Consider the following 15473-nt stretch of genomic DNA (forward strand, 5'->3'; position numbering starts at 1 on the left):
TCCCAGGCTGGATGACGAGGGTAACCAAGCAATACACTGACGACCATTCAGTACAGTGTTCAATCAATTACATGAGAGAGTCAGCACTTTATTATCAAGTAGGCTTTGTGTTAGATGCTTCTGCCCACCTATAGGCTCATGTAAGTGTTCTGAGCATGTTTGAGGTAGGCTAGGCTGGACTATGATGTTAGGGGGTTAGGCGCATTAAATACATTATCAATTTATGATACTTTCAATTTGTGATGGGTTTATTGGGACCTAACCCCATTGTAAGTCGCGGAGGATCTGGGGTGAGAGAAAGAGAGAGAGAAAGGAGGAGGATTTATTATGAGGAATTGGGTCACTTGGTTACAGATGCTGAGAAGTCCCATAATCTGCTGTCTGCAAGCTGGATACCCAGGAAAGCCCTTGGTGTAATTCCAGTCTGAATCTGAAGGCCAGAGAACCAGGGAGCCAGTGGCGCATGTCCCAGTTCAAGGGCAGGAGAAGACTAATGTCCCAGCTCAAGCATGCAGGCAGGAAGCAAAAGAGGAACACTTCTTCTTCCGTGGCCTTGTGTCCTATCCAGGCCCTCAACAGACTGAATGCTGACCACCCACACTGGGGAAGACAGTCTACTGAACCCACTGATTCAAATGCTAATCTCATCCAGAAATACCCTCCACATACACGCCCAGAAATAATGCTGAATCTGGCACCCTTTGGCTCAGTCAGTTTAACACATGAAATTAACCATCACTCCTTATTCTTCAGTATTTCTATAATCTTCATTTCTTTGTGTACAACTATGTTTCCCGTATTATTGTCCTTCCGCTAACGTACGTCTTTAACTTTTCTTTTAGCACAGGTGTGCTGGCAATGAATTCTCTAAGCTTTTGTTGTTCAAAACAATATTTGGCTTCATTTTTGAAAGACACAGAATTCTGGGTTGATAGGTTATTTTTCTTCCGGTACTTTGAAGATGTCACTTCATTGTCTTCTGGGTTGTGTAGATTGTAATGAGAAATCTGTGTCATTTTATTTGGACTGGCTTCAAGATATTCTCTTTATCTTTGGTTTCCAGCAGCTTGAGTATTATTTATCTAGGTGGATTCTTTTTTCTCACACGTGCTGTGCGGGCTTCCCTGTACATTTTGGATATGAATATTGAAGTCTTTCATTACTTTGTTATCCCTACAAATACTTTGCCTCCTCTGTTCTCCACCTTGTATGGCATCTGGTTTCTCGTCCCCTCATGCTTTGCCCCAGGGGTGACAGTTCTTGTATTCTTAGGAAGGCCTGTCTTTCTTTAAATGTCAGACTTCTTGGCTGTTCTGCAACCTTGCTTCTCTGATGGATTCGAAAAGAGTTGTAATCTTACAGATTATCTAGCATTTTCTTGCCTTTAGGGTAGAAGTTATGTTTTCCCTCCAGTTTTCTATATTTTAAGAATCAGTGGAACTTACCATCATTTTTAATTTTGCTATAATTTAAAATTTAGATAAAAGTTGGAAAAAATGACAAGAGAAACTCCCATATAAATTTACCCAGATTTGTAAATTATTTATATTTGCTTTCTAATCCTCTCTGTCTTTCTGCCTTTCTCTCCTTATAAATCTATATCTATCTACGTCCATATTTATGTATCTTGTAAATTATTTGAGAATTGGTTGGAGTCATTTTATCTTTTACCTTAAATATTTTAGCGATTGTTTTTGTGAGGACTTTTCCTCATAAACAATAGTATATTTATCAAAATCAGGAAGCTTAACATTAGGAGTGTACGTCAACATAGCCTATATCTAAATTTTTCCAATCTTCTCAATAATCTTCTTTTTAGTTACTTACTGTTTGGTCCAGAATCTAATCACACACTTGGCTGTCATACACCACTTTAGTTTCCTTTAATCTGGAAAATTTACTCTGTCTTTCTGGACTTTGACATATTTGAAGACTAAAGGCAAGTTTTTATATAGAGTCTCTTTCAAAGAGGTTTGTCTCATGATTGGATCCAGGTTATGAGGCTTTGGCAGGAAGGTCACAGAAATGGTTTTGTGTCGTTCTCAGTGTGCTATGCCGGAAGGCACGTGATGATAGTTTGTCCTAATATTGGTGACTTTAGCATAATCGCTTGGAGAAGGGGGTGTTTGCCAGGTTTCTCACTGTAAAGCTACTATTTTTCTGCTTTGTAACTAATAAATTATCTGTGGAAAGATATTTGGAGGGTACAAACAGATATATTATTCCTCATAATTTTTTTCACTTCCACTTTAAGCATCCATTGTTGATTTTTTTTTATTTTAGAGAGAGAGAGCTCATGCATTCATGAGCAGGGAGGAAGAGGGGTAGAGGAAGAGGGAGAGAGAAAATCTTAAGCAGGCTCCACACTCCGTGGGGAGCCCAATGCAGGGTTCAATCTCAGCACGCTGAGATCATGACCTGAGCCTAAATCAAGAGTCAGACAATCAGCTGACTGAACCACCCAGGGACCTACCATTGTTGATTTTCTTTTTTTTTCTTTTTTTTTTTTTTAAAGATTTTATTTATTTATTCGACAGAGATAGAGACAGCCAGCGAGAGAGGGAACACAAGCAGGGGGAGTGGGAGAGGAAGAAGCAGGCTCCCAGCAGAAGAGCCTGACGTGGGGCTCGATCCCATAATGCCGGGATCACGCCCTGAGCCCATAATGCCGGGATCACGCCCTGAGCCGAAGGCAGACGCTTAACTGCTGTGCCACCCAGGTGCCCCCCATTGTTGATCTTCTAAATCCATTCTATCTTTATTGACATTGTATTTTTAGGAAGTGAGTTCTTGGGGCACCTGGGGGTTCGGGGGGTATGTGCAAAAGTGTAGTCAGAGAGGGCACGATCACGGATGGAGGTCAATAGATATCTGTTCAGCCCATGATCGTGGGCAGGGAAGGGGACTTGTGAGGTATGGTGTTCTAGACCTTCTATAGTTATCAGGGCTTTTCTGGTCTGGCAGTTGGAACGTTCCAGTCATTGCAAAATGTCTTCATCAATGCCTCAAGAAAGTGCTATAAGAAATAAACACAATGGGTTTCAGTTACAGCATGAATTAAGCAGTCTTGTCTATGTCTGGTTTTAACTGTTGGGCTCTATAGTTGAGCAAGAGGACTCTCTGACACTAGAAAATACGTATCTATGCCTGTGTATGTGCGAGCATAGACATGCATGTATATGTACATATTTATCTATCAATTATATATCTATATAGTATTTCTATAATCTTCATTTCTTTGTGTAGAAATATCTATCAAATAATCGATAGATAAATATCTATCAAATAATCGATAGATAAATATCTATCAAATAATTGATAGATAAATATCTATCAAATAATTGATAGATAAATACACACATGCATATAGAGACAGACACATATATCAATAATTATTTTTATATCTACCTATTTATACTGGTATTTTCTATTGCAAGCAAACACTACAATGTACATTGCCATTTGACCCATTTCCATATGGAACTCCTTCTCAATGGTGAGAAACCTGGCTCTCGCTCTTTAGAGATCATACCTCTATTTCTATCTTTATATATAGATATCATATGATACATAAATATTTTTATTAAGTCTAGAATACACAGAAAGACTTCTCAGAATTGCCAGCCCTTACCTCTGTAGAAAGCAATCCTACTTACTGGAGCTCAGCATCTCTGTATAGTATTTACGTAAAATTTACACATGTTAAAGTACATAAACCTTAATTGTTTGATTTAGTGAGCTTTAAAAATGTACATACTTCTAATATAACCCTAAAATTTAAACTTTTCTTTGAAGACCACCTAGGTTAGTTTCCACATGCAACTCAAACATTCTTCTATTACAAAACTTACTGCAATTCTTTCTCTGTAGATTATGTTCAGTAGATGATGAGCTCATTAAAGAAAGAGACCACGCCTCTTCATTTTTGAATACCCAGTTTCAAACAATGTCTAGCATATAAGTAAATAAGTAAAATGTCATTGCAACAAAGAGTCTGCAGCTTTCAATGAGGGGGTTGTATAATTTTAAAGCTAAGACCTGCTTATTATTTCTACTGAATCACCAGCTAAGGACATTATGATAAGAATTGTCAAGACATAAGAAGGGGGAAAAAAGGCAGCAGTTGGAATGTTAATAAATCATTGGTTTCTTCTAACTCTTTACAAAGCCATAATACTCTTTTAAACATTCATCTAGTCTTTGAAATTGGTGGGTGGTATGAATTACTACCACTATTATTTATACTATTAAGACCTTCAGTTTTAGCAAGATATTTAAAGGTAAATATAGGTTACCTGTCCAAAACTTAATGGAGAAGAACATTTTTGTAGTTCCTGGTTGATATTCTGACACCTAAGATTTATTATTTTCAGTCGTCTCAAAGCAGTGGGTAATCAAATTTGTTGACAGACAGATATTACTATAATACCACTAACGGGCTTGGCAAAGGGAGAGGCTACATGAGTTGAAATTTGATTATACAGTTGCTTCAGAGTCATGTCTGGAGCTGTTCTTCTTTTTCTTAAAAAAAAAAAAAAAAATATATATATATATATATATATATACTCGTTTGAATATATTAAACTAAGTAAATATTTCTAATTCCTATGAGAAATTATGGCAGAGTAGTTTTGTGGCGGGAACCCTGGAAAGATACCAGAACACTTGGATTCCGGCTATGGATCATCCACTTGTCAACTTGAAGTCCTCTGTAAGTCGTAATACTTTAAAATATATGATGACAGTAAAGCCACTTCATAAAGTTATCATGAAGGCTAACGAAGATGATACTGATGCTGACGCTGCTGGTAGATTACATTTATCGGGATCTTATCATGTGCTGGGCACTCCTGTTTATTTTTCATTTAATCCTCACAAAACCCCATGAAGTTTAGTATTATACTTTTTGAAAGATGAGAAAACCAGAGTTTAGGAAATTAGGTGACTTGTTCAAGGTCACACATTTCATAAAATGGTAGAGCAACACTTCAAATCCAGGTGTCACCAATGCCAAAGTACAATTACAGTTGTTCTTTATCCTAAACATATGCAAAGAATATCAGAATTTCTGACGAATATTAAATAATCCCATTGTGCTGGTTCCTTTCACTTTTCCTTCTACGCTCTCTGGGGCATCTCAAGCATGCTAACAAATTTCACAACCATCTCAAACATATTACGCATCAAGTCTGTGTGTCCAACTCAAACTGCCTTTCTGTAAACTCAATAATTATACATCCAACTTCCTCGAATGTTCTGTAAGCATCTCAAATTCAATATAGCCTTAACCAAACTCATTATTTCCATGTTAAATGTGTTCTATCCATGGTCCCTGTATCAGTCAGCAGTTTTCTTGTAGTCCCCTTATCTCTCTCAAGTCTTCATGGCTTATTGCTATGCTATTTATACTCTCTAACATGACGGATCCAATCTTTCTGCTCATTAAAAATTCAGCTTGAGAAATCTCTTCCCCTTTGGATCTTTGTAATATCATATAAGTAGCATCACCTCTATTCAGCTTTCATACTTTGTATATATATCTATTCTTATATTTTATGATTCTATATTTTAGTAATAAGTAAACCTTTTTTTCCCCACTGCACAAACACAGTCCATTAGAAGTTTTTGGATGGTGGAAGTGTTCTACATGTGTTCTAGTAACTACTGTGATGGACAATGTAGCACTAGACTCTAAGGTCCATAACAACAGAGACTATATCTTTATTCATTTTTATATATCCAATATCTGGGACACGGGAGATCCTCAATAAATATGTAGGAAATCAATCAATCAGTCAATGAATAAATAAAATATTTCACAGTGGCTGTGAAAGGAGAAATATGCTTACCATAAACACTAGGGAACTGCTACATGGAGGTACTGGGGAAACTGATTAATAAACTGTGACTTCTCAGTGAATGAAAAGTTAATGCAAATAGGTTTCCAGTAATGGAGAAATAGCTTCCATCAAGTCAACCCACTCTCAGATAACAAATATAACTCTATTTGAAATATAAAATACAATAATCCAAAGGCACTCCAGAAGAACTAAAAGAAACTGAAAGGACATCTACATTGGAAAGAAGTAAATAGTGCAGGATAATTTTCTTGTTTTTAGATAGCTTTTTATTTGTGCTAGGCTCTAGCTTTATCTTGCCACATGGCTAAAATTCTAATAGAAATCCACAGGCTTACTGGCTAGATGAGCCATAGGACGGAGTTTGGGGAGACAACACAACTGAAAAGTGAAGAGGGAAATCCTGGAAAGTGAAAACCACAGGCAGGGCAAGGTTAGGAGGGTTCTCCATATAAACTTGGCCCAAATCTCTGACTGATCCTTGAACTCCATACACACAAGGTAATATATATACATATATATTCATATGTTGAAAAATATATATATATATATATAGAACTGAGTTTTCAAAACAGAATTGGAGTTTGAATCAAAGCCAAATTCGCTGCCTGCTTAAAAAATAAAAACAAACAAACAATGAAAACATACTCTTCAGAGAGACATATCAGAATCCAGTGTCTCTACGATGTATTACTCACAATGTTCAAGCTATTTAAAATTACTTGACTGATGAAGAAACAGGAAAATGTGATATAAACTCAAGACAAAGGAAATAAGTGGAGACAGATCTTTAGATGACCCAGATGTTAGAATTAGCAGATAAGGATTTTAAAGCAGCTATTATAACCATCTCAAGGGTTTAAAGAAAACATGCTCATAATAAAGGAACAAATAGAAAATCTTAGAAGAAAAATTGAAACTACAAAAGAGAACCAACTGAAAATTCTAAAAATGGAAAATATGGTATTTGAAGTGAAAAATTTGCAAAGTGACTTTAACAGCAGACTGAAATGAGAAGAGTCAGTAAATTTGAAGATAAATCAATAGAAAACATCTAAACTGAAAAATTAAAAGAAAAGATTGGAAAAAAATGAAGAGAGTCAGCAAGCTATGAAGGCACTATGGAAAGGTTTAACATATGTGTACTTATAGTCTCAGAATAAGAAAGAAAAAATTTGAAAACATAATGGTGATAATTCCCCCAAATTTGGTGAAAGGATACATTGACACATATAACAAGTCCAGGGAACCTCAAGCAGAAAAAACAAACAAAACCACATCTAGGCACGTCAAAGTCAAAATTCTGAAAACCACAAATCAAAAGAAATTCTTGAAAGCAATCAAAGATTAACCACAGATTAATTCATTACATGCAGTGGAGGGATATGGATTAATAATTTGTCAGAGGGCGCCTGGGTAGCGCAGTCGTTAAGCGTCTGCCTTTGGCTCAGGGCGTGATCCCGGCATGGCGGGATCGAGTCCCACATCGGGCTCCTCTGGTGGGAGCCTGCTTCTTCCTCTCCCACTCCCCCTGCTTGTTCCCTCTCTCACTGGCTGTCTCTCTGTCACATAAATAAATAAAATCTTTAAAAAAAAAAAAGAAAATGAAACCTGCTTTCCTTTAAAAAAAATAATAATAATTTGTCAGAAACAATGGACAAAGATGATAGTGGAATGATATTTCTAAAATGCTGAAAGAAGAAAAAAGTCAACTCAATGCAGTGAAAATAGCCTTCAAGAATGAAAACAAAATGAAGACATTTTCAGATAGACAAAAACTGACAGAACTTTTATCAGCCAACCTGCAGTACAAAAAAATGCAAAAGAAGTTCTTCAGGGGAGAAGAGTTGATGCCAAAGGGACACTCAAATCTTCAGATGAGAACGAAGTAGAAATATGGTACATGTGTAGCAATATAAAAGATTGTTTTCTTCCTTCCAAGTTTTTAGAAATGTGCATGACTGTTTAAAGCAAAAATTATAACAATTTATTATGTGATTTATAACATTTGTAGATTAAATACATATGGTAACTAAAAAATGAAGGAGTTTAAAAATTTGTATTTTTAAAAAGGTTATTATAATTTATATGAAATGGTCCAATATTACATCTAAGTTGACTGTGAAAAATTAAGGGTGTATATTGTGATCCCTGAAGGGACCACTTGAAACAATGCAAAATGATGTAATTACCAAAACCCATTAGAAGGCAATTCTCTCAGAGATTCAATTAAATCAAAAGAAATTAAGAAAGTGGAATCGGAGAATCAAAGAACTTATTGTTCTTTGACGAGCACTGGGTGTTGTATATAAGCGATGAATCACTGAAACCAGTATTGCACTGTATGTTAACTAATAAAATTTAATAAAACCAATGAAACAAACCACCAAACACAAAAAACAGATGGAACCAACAGAACACAGTAGTAAAATGATTGGTCTAAATTCAAATGTATTAATAATTGGATTAAATGTAAATGAACTAAACAATCCGACTAGAAGTCAGAAATTCTCAGAATAGATAAAAGAGCAAGACCCAATGTAGTTTCTTCACAAGAGATGAACTTTATTTAAATATATTTTTTAAGAGATGAACTTTAAATATAAACACACAGATGGGCTAAAAGTAAATGACAGTAAAAGATAAATCATGTGAACAGTAAACTTAAGAAGGTTGGAGTAGCTGTTTTAGCATAAAATATAATAGATGCCAAGGCAAAGAGTATTACAAAGAGATAAAGAGAGACATATTAGAACAATAAAAGTACAAATTTCCAAAAAGACGTAATAATCATACACGTATATGCCTAGTAAAAGAGGTTCAAAATATATTAGATAAAAAAAAAAGTAATTAAAGGGCAAAAGAGTCAAATCCACAATGATAGTTGGAGTTTTCTCTCAGCAATGGATAGAGTAAATAGACAAAAGATCTGAGTAACACTATCAACCTCCTTACCTAATTGACATTTGTAGAACACAGCACTAACAACTGCAGAATAAAACATTCAAGTGCACATGGCATGTTAACCAAGAGAAACCATACGCTGGACCTTTAACACCTTTAAGAAAAGGCTTGACACCTTTAAAAGGATTGAAATAATGCAGATTATGTTTACTGACAATAATGAAATTAAATTAGAAACAAATAACAATAAGATATATAGGAGGAGTAAAGCCCAAATATTTGGAAATTAACACACTTGTCAATAATCTATGGATTAAAAAAAATCACAAGATACATTAGAAAATATTTTAAACTGAATTATAATGAAAATAAAGCATATCAGAATTTGTGGGATATGGCTAGAGCAGTGCTTAGAGGGAAATGTGTAGCTTTTAAAGGCCTAGATAAGGAAAGGGATAAATATATAAATCAATGACCTAATGTTTTACAGTAAGATCTAGAGAAAGAAGGGCAAAGTAAATCCAAAGTAAGTAGAAGGAAATAAAAAAGAAGAGAAATCAATGAAATGGAAAAAAGATAAACAGTAGAGAAAATGATATGTATATCCTTTTTGAAAGGATAACAAAGTTGACAAGCCCTAGATAGACTGACCAAGAAAAAAATGAGAGATATTACCAATATCAGGAATAAATGTGTAAATATAGTATTGAAGCTACAGGTATCACGAGCAACTTTATGTCAATATATTCAACAACTTAGATAAATGGACACATTCTCTGAACAATGCAACTTACTAAGACAGACACAAGATGGAATGGTAAATTTAACTAGGCCTCTATCTACCAAAGAAATTGAATTTGTTGTTCACTCAAATACGAAATTGGGTCCAATGGTTTCACTAGTGAACTCTGTTAAACATTTAAGTGAGAGAATATATCAATCTTCCGAAACAGAGGAGGAGGAAACCCCTCACAACGGGCTTAATGAGGCCAGCATGACCATGATACCAAATCTGACAAAGACATTTCAAAGAAAGAAAATTAATACACTAGTCATGTCAAATCGGCCACCTAGCTTGGTTTCCAAATTGCTCTGAATTTGGGGGTTGGGGGGAGAGGAGCATGGAGGGCTGAAGATAATGCAGTCCAATCTGATGTTCTTCAGGTTCCTGTGAGATCTGGACAGAAATAAGAAGCGAGTGAATTAATGTAGGACGGCTGATTTAGAAGATGAAAGGCTTGATCAGCTAAGTAAACATTATTGCCAGATACTTCGAGAACTCTACGATTCACAGTATTTATAAGAGAGTTCTGTGAGATTATGCGATGCCAGCTGTACTTGGCTTTACCAGTCGTCTGAATAGTCCACGTGGTAGACATTGGAAAGGAATAAAATAATTAAATAATGATGGATTCAGAACACAAGCAGAAAAATAAATAATGACACTTTTGAACGGGAGCAAGCACCTCAAGAAGGAAACAACAGTAAAACTCAGAGCTCCAAGGCAGGGGAAGAAGGTAAAGAGCAAGATGAAGACATTTTAGCTCTAAACTTGGCAGAAAATGAAAATGAAGATTACTTAAAATCTTTATTTGGAGTTGGATTCTTATAAAGCACATGTGTGGATTAACAGGGTCCCTTTGAAAACACAGCAGGAACAGGTGCTGGAGATCTGCAAGAGCTCCACTGGGAAGAAACAGGGAAACGAAAGACACATCTTTTGCACTATCATAGACAGCACGGTAGACGTAGCAGGGAGGAGTAATCACCAGTATCGGTGAAGTTCATCCATGAATCCCAAGCCCAGAGAGAGAATATGGGTGTTCTACCTTTGGGAGCCGATGTAGACATTTTGGCTGCAAAATTTCACACTAAGGTAACTGAAAAGTGGGGAACTAACCTGGAGCGCAGGTGTGGGTTGGCTTAGAGTATGTCTGGTGGACTGTCTCCCCCAATGCAGGTCATGGGAACTTGATCCTTAGAGAAATAACCCCAGGACATCCACACACTCTAGTCTTCCTTTGCCTTAAATACCTAAATGGTCAAAGGTAGTGTCTGTGGTGGGAACATCTGTTGCTTTGGGAGCAATTAAAGATGTTCTTTTTTTCTATTGATCACCACTGCTCTAGAGCTCAGTGATGGAATTTCTGTCCTCTCTCAGAACGATACGGGAAGAAAGGCAAATGAACTGAAGGAAGTTTGCCGTTCTCAATGGATAGGCGGGTATGATGCTTTTGAAATTTTTGTGGAACTCCTGCAAACACTTGTTTTATGTTTGAAAGGTATAAACAATGATATAAATGTTAGATGGGAAAACTTCATAGCTGGTTGAACCTTTGTTCTTTATAGTGCGTTAGCAGATTTTGTTTTATGTATCATCATTGTTCATAAAAATGTCCTATTTTTGAAAAGAACCTTTAGAAAAAAATCTTCATGGCCACACCTCCACATGTCTTCTTTGCAGCCAGCAGATTGTCTACACAGTTGAATTAAGTAAAGAGATGGAAAATATTAATGTTTATTATAAATTTTGATTTGAGAACACCGCAGATTTGGGACCACTTGATATTTAAATGAAATTTCCTGAGAAATTCCTCAGGGCTTAGCAAGATACTCTAGAACATCAAGAAACCATTGCAAATTACTTTGAAGAAATACTGTTCTAACAACGAAGGACATTATTCAGGACCTTAAGGCTATTTTCTTAGAATAGCGCCTCACAAGTCTTAAATGCTTACCTCTGGTAGTCTCACAGAACAGCTTACACTCAACACCAGGCCAACGTGTATGGAAGTAACTTATCCAATCCCAACACGCTCTCTGCCAACATTCTTTGTTGGAAGATGGAGCCAAAACACAGAGAAGACATACAGCTTCCATCCACCATGTACAAAGCTCCCTATCTGTCTCCCTTCAAGATTTTTCTTCATGTCTATGTATTGCAGAAGGGCCTGTATATTCTTCCTTGATAAAGTTTGAGAACGAGAGCTGTGAGATTAGATGAAAACATCTTAAGCATATCTAAAAAATACTTCAACCTACCAGAGGTCAAATAACTTTGCATAACAAAAATCTTGAAATAAAAATATGATCTTAATTTAATGGTAGGCACATCTATCAAGCTATACATTTAAGCCAGAGCTTCCTACAAGTACTTTAAAAACCACTGGAAATACCTGAGAGAAGTTTTGCAGATAGCTTTATCCTTATATTTGGTATTCGGAAGAAATAGCTGCTGTGTGTATATACATCACCAAATATTTGCCCATGGGCCTTCCACTGAAGGCTGTAAACATTAATAAACCACCTGTTAAATGGCCACTGTCTGAACTTTCATTCTTCAAAGAACTCTCTTTTCAGAAGACAGCATTGAAAGAACATTTCATTTCTGTGTGATTTCTGCTGTGGTACTCTGGGAATATTTTGGTTAAGTCATTTTGAACATAACATTATTATTGCCATGGATCTAATCATCAGGAATCAGTTTCCAATTCTTTGAAGAAGTAAGTGTTGAAGAGGTGTGGGGAAAAGGAATATATTTCATACAATATTATAATAGAGCTCAGGACTGACCATTGACTAGTGGGTGTTTTAATATGTTGTTTTAAATCTCTAATGGTCGGCTAAGGGCATTACCAACAACTAGAAGAGACTGTGAACTCCAAATCTCCAAACAAATTTATTTCAGTGTAGATTTTAGTGTGGATTCCATTAAATGAGTGTAAAGAGAAAACTGAAGTTTGAGTAGAAAGCAATTCACTATTGTTTAGTATCTGATTCTTATTTATGTTCATTTGTTGAATTTATACCCTAACGAGCCATAAACTTTCCCAGAGGAGAATACATCATGGTCAAGACAAAATCAGAGGCCAAGGATTTTGACCGCATATTTGTTTTCTTTCTGTAACCATAACCCCTATCTTGTCTTGATTTATAAAAATTACCTGGGGAAAATAGAAATGTTGTTGTTTTTATAAAAATAATACAGTAAGTATTGTTATTTTTGGTGAGAAAAAGAAAATTTGTATAATGTATATTAATCCAAATAAAATGTGAATTTTGTTTTCTTAAATTTTCTTTCTTTATTTTCTTAAAAATTATTGAAATCCTTTATTACCTTAACAAAAACAAGCCTTTGTCAAACTCTTTAACAAAATACTGGCAAGTTAATCCAATGATATATTAAAAGAATGATACACCCAACAAAGTAGTTTATCCCAGGAAGGCAACGTTGGTATCACAGTCAAAAGCCAATCAATATTACCCATCATATTGACAGAAAAAAGGAACAAAACCATAGAACCTTCTCAAAAGATGCATAAAACCCACTTGACATATTAAAAAACTAATTCCTGATACTTAAAAAAAAATCTCTAAGTAAACTAGAAATAGAAGGCAACTTCACCACCTGATAGAGGATATTTATTAAATCTTACATTTAATATAATGCTCAAAGGTGAGACACCGTTTTCCCTATTGTACTGGACATAGGGCAAAGATTTCCCCTCTTCATGTTGTAACGGAAGCTCCAGTCAGTGGAATAGGGCAAGAAAATGAAATAAAAAGCAAATGTGTGTTTGTGTAGAAAATTCTAAGCAACCTATATGCAACTACAGAAAGAATAAGCAAATTTAAAAATGTTGCAAGATCAACAGTCAATATTCTAAAATAATTTGTTCTTTTATATTTCATTGATTTGCTGCTAATATTTAAAATTCAGTTTGCAATAACTGTTAGAAAAACAAAGTACTTAGAAATAAGTTAAACAAAAACATTTAAGACCTCTCCACTAAAAATTACAAAGCATTGAGGAGGGAAATTAATAATAAATGGACATATACACCATGTTTATGGATTAGAAAACTCAGGTAAGTTTGAAAAAGAAGAAAAGGGTTGGAGGATTTATACTACCTGAACTTAAAATTTACTAATGTTACATCAATCAAGACAGTGTGGTACCGGCATAAAGATGGACAAATATCAATGGAACAGAATAGAGAACCGAAAAATAAACTCACACTCATACAATCAATTAATTTTCAATGAAGACACCAAAGAAGTTCACTGGGGACAAGGAAAATCTTTTCAATGAAAGATACTGGAATAATTCGATATTGAACTGACAAATGTTTATCCAAAGGGAACTTGGATGTTCTTCAGTTTTGCTCTTTTCTAGTAAACGAATCTGATATGTCATCATTTTCTGTTTGCACCTTGGTAATATGGTATCAACCAATCAAGGGGCTGTTTCCACCATCATAGTAATATTCCTGCTGTAGGAGTATTCTTTATCTTCTACGAAAATAATCTTTTTACGTTACAAAACCAATAGTTTTTCATTAATGAAAGCTCCAGTGTTAAAGTATGAAGTGACATTTAGGGGGGGTCCTTTTAATCTTCTACATGTCATAAAATTTGTATAACGCATTTTTAACCTAATACTGTTTTGCCTGTGATTTTCTTTTTTTCAAGACTCTTTAAGAGTTTATTATTTTTGTTTGCATGTAATGTGACAATATTTAATTTCAACATATTTTCATGACATTTGTAATTGCATTTTCTGAACACACAAATTTGAACTACAAGCTATATCCCAACTACTCTTCCAATAGACATCTCTTTCTGGACTATATGCCAAACCCATAATGACTCTTCTTCTGTGGAAATTGCCCGTTTCACAATCCCCTCTCCAAAATGTAACTTTGTTGCTGAACAAGCATGGCTCAGAGACGTGATCATGGAACAAATTTTGTTGTAAATTTTATTTTAAATTTGAACTTTAAGGTTATTTCGGATGTTTCGTTCTTCTCTCGCCCCTGATGACATTTAGGGGAGGTCACAAACTGAGCATTTCAAAACGAAATTTTATATCCTGTTACAAAAAGAACCCACAGAAGCAGTCCTAAGCAGCCAGAGTTACAGCAGATAATCTGTTCCAAGACCACAGTTGATTGTAAAATTCTGGCAACCTGAACAAAATGGGCCAATTATGCTCTCATGCAGGAATTTCAAAATGAAGCCCAGAGTAAAGTTCGCCTCTTCATGTGGCCTGCAATGAGAACCCACTTTGTGGAATGAGGGACCAGACAAAGGCAGTCTTTAGAAAGAAGGAAGCAGGAGGAAATGCACAAAGGAGAAGCAGATATGGACCAAGAACACTTCCTGGATTCTATCAGCTGTCAGTTGCTGGTTTCACTTCCTTCCAGAAGGCCAGTTGCATTCCTGCCTTTGAGTTCTGTGAAACCCCTCAACCATTGCAATACTCAACTCCCAACTTCTCTGTTTTTGGTCAAAAGGAGTTTCTGTTAAAAAGGTCCCAATAATGCAAAAATAAATATAGCTTACGGGAGGTTTTCTCCTATAAACAACCAACCCTATTATGATTAGTATATTTTTCAACTTCGCCCGTGGAAGAGGGCCCTTCTCTGTTTCCTCAATCTAAGAGTCCATGCTAACTTTACGTTGCCCGATGATGCTCACTCGCTGCTTATACTGCTCCCAACTCACCCAGTAAGTATATACCCCCCGCTACTCACTACTTATATGCCCCCCACTACTTATTTGACTCCCCTCCCCACTCGCTATTTATATGCCCAGCGCTCACTCATGATGTATATACCCCCTCACTGGCTACTTAAATGCCCCCCACTTATGCATTACTCACCTGCCCTCTGCTCACTCACTAAGGTGCTGAGTATAGAGTCGTTCCGA

Source organism: Ursus americanus, chromosome 32 (genome assembly GCF_024610735.1).
Source record: "Ursus americanus isolate L20-20 chromosome 32, mUrsAme1.1.p, whole genome shotgun sequence".
NCBI classification, from domain to species: Eukaryota; Metazoa; Chordata; class Mammalia; order Carnivora; family Ursidae; genus Ursus; species Ursus americanus.